The sequence below is a fragment of the Heterodontus francisci genome, chromosome 31, assembly GCF_036365525.1.
Source record: "Heterodontus francisci isolate sHetFra1 chromosome 31, sHetFra1.hap1, whole genome shotgun sequence".
Taxonomy (NCBI): domain Eukaryota; kingdom Metazoa; phylum Chordata; class Chondrichthyes; order Heterodontiformes; family Heterodontidae; genus Heterodontus; species Heterodontus francisci.
In genome coordinates, this window is record NC_090401.1 from 39,205,005 (window position 1) to 39,211,885 (window position 6,881).

The following is a 6,881-nucleotide window of genomic DNA, read 5'->3' on the forward strand; positions in this document are numbered from 1 at the left end:
TCATCCACTTGCTTGGTCACCTGCTCAAAGAATTCAATCAGGCTTGTGAGGCAAGACCGACCCCTCACAAAACCGTGCTGACTGTCCCGAATCAAGCAGTGTCTTTCCAGATGCTCAGAAATCCTATCCCTCAGCACCTTTTCCATCAACTTGCCTACCACCGAAGTAAGACTAACTGGCCTGTAATTCCCAGGGTTGTTCCTATTCCCTTTCTTGAACAGGGGCACAACATTTGCCACCCTCCAATCACCTGGTACCACCCCCGTCAGCAGAGAAGATGAAAAGATCATTGCCAGCGGCTCTGCAATTTCATCCCTTGCTTCCCATAACATCCTTGGATATACCCCGTCAGGCCCGGGAGACTTGTCTATCTTCAAGTTATTCAAAAACCCCAACACATCTTCCCTCCTAACGAGCACTTCCTCGAGCTTACCAGTCTGCTTCCCACCGTCCTCTTCAGTAATACACCCCTTCTCATTCGTAAATACCGAAGAGAAGTACTCATTCAAAACCTCACTTATCTCTTCCGGCTCAACACACAGTCTCCCGCTATTGTCCTTGACCGGACCTACGGTCCCCCTAGTCATCCTCATATTTCTGACATACGCGTAAAAGGCCTTGGGGTTTTCTTTTATCCTACCCGCCAAGCATTTTTCATGCCCTCTCTTAGCTCTCCTAATCCCTTTCTTCAGATCCTTCCTGGCCATCTTGTATCCCTCCAGAGCTATGCCTGTGCCCTTTTTCCTCAACTTTATATACGAATCCTTCTTCTTCCTAACAAGACTCTCAACCTCTCTTGTCAACCACGGTTCCCTCACATGACCATCCCTTCCCTGTCTGACAGGGACATGCTTATCAATGGCCCCTACTATCTGCTCCTTGAAAAAGTTCCACATTTCGACCGTGCCCTTCCCTGCCAGCATATGCTCCCAACTTATGCTCCTCAGTTCCTGCCTGACAGCATCATATCTACCCTTCCCCCAATTGTAAACCTTGCCCTGTTGCACATACCTATCCCTCTCCATTACCACAGTGAATGCTACAGAATTGTGATCACTATCTCCAAAGTGCTCGCCCACCAACAGCTCTATCACTTGCCCTGGTTCATTACCTAGTACCAAATCCAATATTGCCTCCCCTCTGGTCGGGCAGTCTACATCATTATAAAATAGTTTAATTTACACCAATGCTGTCAGACAATTTCTTATAAATTTGTATGTGAGAAGCTGGGCTTGAATAAAATTGAACACAATACATTTTTCCCACATTTCCCTGACATTTTACTTCTTTTTCTATCACATTTCTCTAACAGATTACTAGCTATCCTTACTTTCCTCCCTGCATCTGGATATACATAATTTTTCCTGTGAAGTTCAGGAAGCCCTGTAAATATAGGAGGACGGAAATGCAGATCACTGGAAAATATATGAAGTCATTATCGTTCTTTATAGACTGTATTTTGAGCCAGTTTTCAATACCTGGAGTGCCATGACCTAAAACACAGGAAAAATGTAGTTAACCTTTAGACTTCTTCCCCCTATTTGCTAAGATTTAACTTTATAGAAGTCTAATCACAATGCATAGCCACTTCTTCCTAAAAGCCAGATCTTTTCATTCACTATCAGGTTTAACTGCACGTAGCATATTATAATATTCTGATACTATTACTGTAATTTCTTGCCTTTATGGTACAAACTAATCATGATGTATTTACACAAAAGTCCGAGTGTATCAAGCCTCTGTCCTCAGTACCTTGCTCTATGGCAGTGAGGCCTGGACAACGTATGTCAGCCAAGAGCGACGTCTCAATTCATTCCATCTTCGCTACCTCCGGAGAATCCTTGGCATCAGGTGGCAGGACCGTATCTCCAACACAGAAGTCCTCGAGGCGGCCAACATCCCCAGCTTATGCACACTACTGAGTCAGCGGCACTTGAGATGGCTTGGCCATGTGAGCCGTGTGGAAGATGGCAGATGAAGGTGATCCCCAAAGACACATTGTACAGCGAGCTTGCCACTGGTATCAGACCCACCGGGCGTCCATCTCTCCGCTTTAAAGACGTCTGCAAACGCGACATGAAGTCCTGTGACATTGATCACAAGTCGTGGGAGTCAGTTGCCAGCGATAGCCAGAGCTGGCGGGCAGCCATAAAGGCGGGGCTAAAGTGTGGCAAGTCGAAGAGACTTAGCTGTTGGCAGGAAAAAAGACAGAAGCGCAAGGGGAGAGCCAACTGTGTAACAGCCCCGACAAACAATTTCTTCTGCAGCACCTGTGGAAGAGTCTGTCATTCTAATATTGGCCTTTATAGCCACTCCAGGTGCTGCTCCACAAACCACTGACCACCTCCAGGTGCTGACCCATTGTCTCTCGATACAAGGAGGCCAAAGAAGATTTACCCTTTAAGAAGAAAGAAAATTGATATTGCATAAAGCTCTCCTGTGCACTTTCTCTTGCAGATGCTGCAAGATGAATATATGAGTGTTAAAATGTTTGTAAGCAATTCCACTGTCTGCTATTTTAACAAAGGCATTAACCTATTTAGCACCTCCATAGAAGAATTTAATGTGAATATGTTAACACATTTGTTGCTAATCACACACAACCCTGACATGGCACCTGTAATTCTGTTCTATAAAAGGTTGGAGAAACAATCTCCATTTATCCCTGTTTCAAAAGACCCTAAAATATCCACCGCCCAACGCTGGTGTGTAAAATCTTTCACTTTAAAGTTCCCTGGAAGACTGACTTACAATAAATTTGAATGATGACCAATAAATGTGGGAAATAAAGACCTGTTAGGAGTGATTGTTCAATCCATTTTGTTTCCATGGAGCAGATCTTGGGAAATCATGGAAATGTAGCCTATGATTTGCTATCCATTTATTTTAATTAATTCAATTTCAATTATTCATTTTAAAGGATCAAAATTACAGGTTACAGCCCCAAACTTTCCCAAATATACTCCTGCAAATGTTGCTCCCTGTTGGAAGTGAGAATCACATCAGTCCTGTTATCTCATGTTCAGGAATATGAATTTTATTTCTGAGAGTTCACGGTTAACAATGGTTGAAGCAGCATAACCGAGGTAGTGTACCACTGTAATCTGGTCAATAACTGTACACAGAATTGTACATATATACATGGCTTCAGTGTCCCACTCTAAAAATGAGAGTAACTAAATCTACCACACATGCATTATGTTATGAAACACAAACAAGAAATGCTGGAAATACTCAGCAGGTCTGGCAGCATCTGTGGAGTGACCCTTCCCCAGAACTGGCAGATATTAGAAATGTAAAAGGTTTTAAGCAAGTAAAGCGGGGGGTGGAGCAAGAGATAACAAAAGAGAAGGTGTTGATAGGGCAAGGTCACAGAATAGCTGGCCAGAAGGTCATGGAGCAAAGGAAAACGATAAGTTAATGGTGTGCCGAAAGTACAGAGAGGGTGTTAATTGACAGAAAAATAAACAGCCCTGGCCCCAAGGACAAACACGGAAAAAAATAAATAGTGGGTAGGCACAGTAGAAACAAACTCAACAAACTAAAATAAAATAAACAAATAAAAAAAAGAAAAAATAACTAAAAATAAAAATAAAAATAAAAAGGGGGGCCCGTCATGCTCTGAAATTATTGAACTCAATGTTCAGTCCGGCAGTCTGTAGTGTGCCTAATCGGTAGATGAGATGCTGTTCCTCGAGCTTGCGTTGATGTTCACTGGAACACTGCAGCAATCCCAGGATAGGGATGTGAGCATAAGAGCAGGGAGGAGATTTGAAATGGCCAGCTACCGGAAGCTCAGGGTCATGCTTTCGGTCTGAGCGGAGGTGTTCTGCAATGCGGTCACCCAGTCTGCGTTTGGTCTCACCAATGTAGAGGAGACCACATTGTGAGCTGCGAATACAGTATACTACATTGAAAGAAGTATATGTTATTATGTTATAGTTGCAAGGGCGTGTTAGCCAATTCCTCACTGCTGTTTGCTTTGTTGGTCATAAAACATTATTAAGCATTAAAAATAATTACACCCATTAGTCAGCAAACATTCATTGTTGTGAAATGACTTGGCCCTGCTGGAAATATCTGAAGCATTCCATATCATTTGCACAGAGCTTTACATTATTATCTGCTACCACAGGCACTCCCGATAGAAATTACCTCTTTACACCCACATAAGAAATAATGATATATACTAAGTATGCCACCGTTTCTGTGACCGAGGATCATGGATTTTTGATTGGACTTTTAATCAGGTGATCACAATTGGAAAAGTGGATAGGTGATCTGGGACACTTTATACCAAGTGCTATTTCCCATCAGAAGTGCCCACCTCAAGGAGATCATAACTGTATGAAATATCACTTTGGGGCACCCCAACATATACACAGAAAGTTGGAGTCCTGCCATGCACAGGAAGCCTCCAGATACAGAATGGCTCAACTCCCAAAGGAACTGTAGGCCCAACTAATGAAAGCAATCTTCTGAGATCGATTTTCTGCTTCCACTTGCATTTTAGCATCTTTATCAAGCTCATACCAGAACTCTCCCAACCATACCTCTTCATATAGAGGGTCAGGTAGAGGGTCGGCCCAAGGTTGTCTCCCCACCAGAATGTTCCAGTCTTCTTGGAATGGGGCAGAACCCTGGCAGAACTGAGATTGATGAGATATTATGGACATGCTGGAAATGCATCCAGGGCCAGTTTGGAATTTCAGTCCCAAAGTGCTACTTATGGCCACTTCAAGGCAACCAAGGGTTACTGTCATGCAGGCCCCCACCTGCCAAGAATGAGACATTAATTTTATCGCAGGAACATTGATTTTTAAACTGTTACTGGAGTAAAGAAATAACTTGCTTTTAAAAAAACCCACCAGACCCTTGACTGGAAAGACATTTGCATAGTAACAGACGGTACTTGGAAAGGACAAAGGGGCCACTCCCTGCTCCAATTTAATCCACAATGGACTTTTGATTACCAGACATTGAAGGTGGAGAGGCTAGCATTCCAGGTTAATTGCTAAGATGTCCGAATACACCAACAGATGTGGTCAGGCCAGTTTAATCACATGACTAACTGGCTGTTGGAGTTTTTTTGAATTTGAACATTCCACAGAGTTTGAAACTCAGACAGAAAGCTCTTTGCTCCTGGACTGAGAACATCTCTCTCCTGTCTGCTCCCATCTCTTTCTCACAGAACTGAAGACCCATTAAAGACACATGAGCCCCAAGAGACAAAAGTCTCCTACAGTGAACAAGGTTTAAGCAAAATACTGGGCCCCAACGAAAAGCAAGAATTACCTAAAAGCAAGAACTACCTACAAAAGAATTACAGTGAACTCGAAGCACAGTAACAAGAAACTCTTCTGATATTACCTCAAACCTCTCCACTTTATTTTTCTTCTCTTTTCTGTCTCTATTTGCATGTGTGTATCACGTATGCATGCTAGCATGGAGTGCGGCGTGTATCCGTAGGCGTTAACCGAATTAGAGTTTAAGTTTAAGTTTTAGTAAATTTCACTTTTCTGCTTTAAACCTAAGAAAGCCTGTTTGTGCTCATTTCTTTACCTTATAATTGGAAAGTGGTGAAAAGGGATTCACCAAGGGAGAGCTTAAAACACAGTATGTTTAAAAATTAAACCCTGTTACAATAAGACCAGGTGAAGGCTCAGAAAGACCCCTAGATACCTTTCTCACCTGGTCGTAACAGAATTTTGGGTGCTAGCATCCAGACTTTTACCCAGAGATGAATGAGGGAAATTGGAAGTGGCAAACCAAATTGCTCCCAATCAAAAAGAGCAAGATTAATATATGTTTTCTTATGGTTGTATGTAATTGAATACTAACATGTCTGCAGCTGAAGCGTGTAGCTCTCCAAGCCAGGGTGATGTAACATTGGATAAGTTAAAAGCACTATCTATGGAGGAGTTGAGGAAAATGGCTGAGCAGTGTGGGATCACTGTACATGGCAAGGCGAGGAAGTCTGAACTCCTAAGGCTAGTGGCCAACCATTTTTCCCTTGAATCTGAAGAAGCAGAAGCAGGGTTAAAAGCAGACCCAGACAGGGTACTGCTAACAAAGATACAATTCTAACAAAGGAAACTTGAATGAGGAGACAGGGAAAGAGAAAGAGAGAGTGAAAGAGAGAGCCTTCCAGAAGGAATGTGAAGAAATAGAGAGGGAGGAGAGGGAGAAAGAAAGACAGGAGAAGGAATGAGAGAGAGAGGAGAGAGAGAGAGAGAAAGAATATTCCAGAAAGAATGCGGAGAAAGATAGTTGAAGCGGCTTGAGTTAACTAGGGGATGACAGAGTAATCTGTGAAAGCACGGCCAAATGGAGGAGCATAATTCAGGGCTGGGTACAAAATTGCTAAAACTTGCCCAACTAATTCCAAAATTCGATGAGGAAGATGTGGAAGTATTTTTTGTGTCTTTTGAGAAACTGGCAAGGCAGCTAAAATGGCCAGCTGAGACCTGGCCTCTTTTAATACAAAGCTAGCTAACCGGAAAAGCCCATGATGTTTATTCCTTGTTGTCAGATGAGAGTTCATCAAATTATAAACTGACCAAAAATGCTATCCTCAGGATATATGAATTAGTGCCCGAAGCCTACTGCCAAAAGTTTAGAACCCTCAAGAAGCAAACTAATCAAATTTATCTGGAGTTTGAAAGAAGTAAGAAGCTGGCTTTTGACCAGTGGCTGAGGGCTCTAAAAACACAACTCAGCTATGAGACTTTCAGAGAAGTAATTCTATTAGAGGAATTTAAAAACTCCCTCCTACTCTCAATAAAGCCCCATGTAGAGGAGCAGCGGGTTCAGGGAGCCCGGCAAGTGGCCGTTCTGGCCGATGAATTTGCTTGAATTTATAAGTCAGTTTCCCAGGGGAG

General features: G+C 42.7%; 1 long non-coding RNA gene across 1 annotated transcript in view; it reads left to right on the forward strand.

Annotated features, from left to right (window-relative positions):
- Positions 1-1,960, forward strand: part of LOC137347168 (uncharacterized) — a 32,035-nt gene extending 30,075 nt beyond the window's left edge. The window contains exon 3 of the long non-coding RNA XR_010968883.1: positions 1,722-1,960. This is a non-coding gene — a long non-coding RNA (uncharacterized lncRNA). The remainder of the gene's footprint in view (positions 1-1,721) is intronic.
- Positions 1,961-6,881: the final 4,921 nt, after the last annotated feature.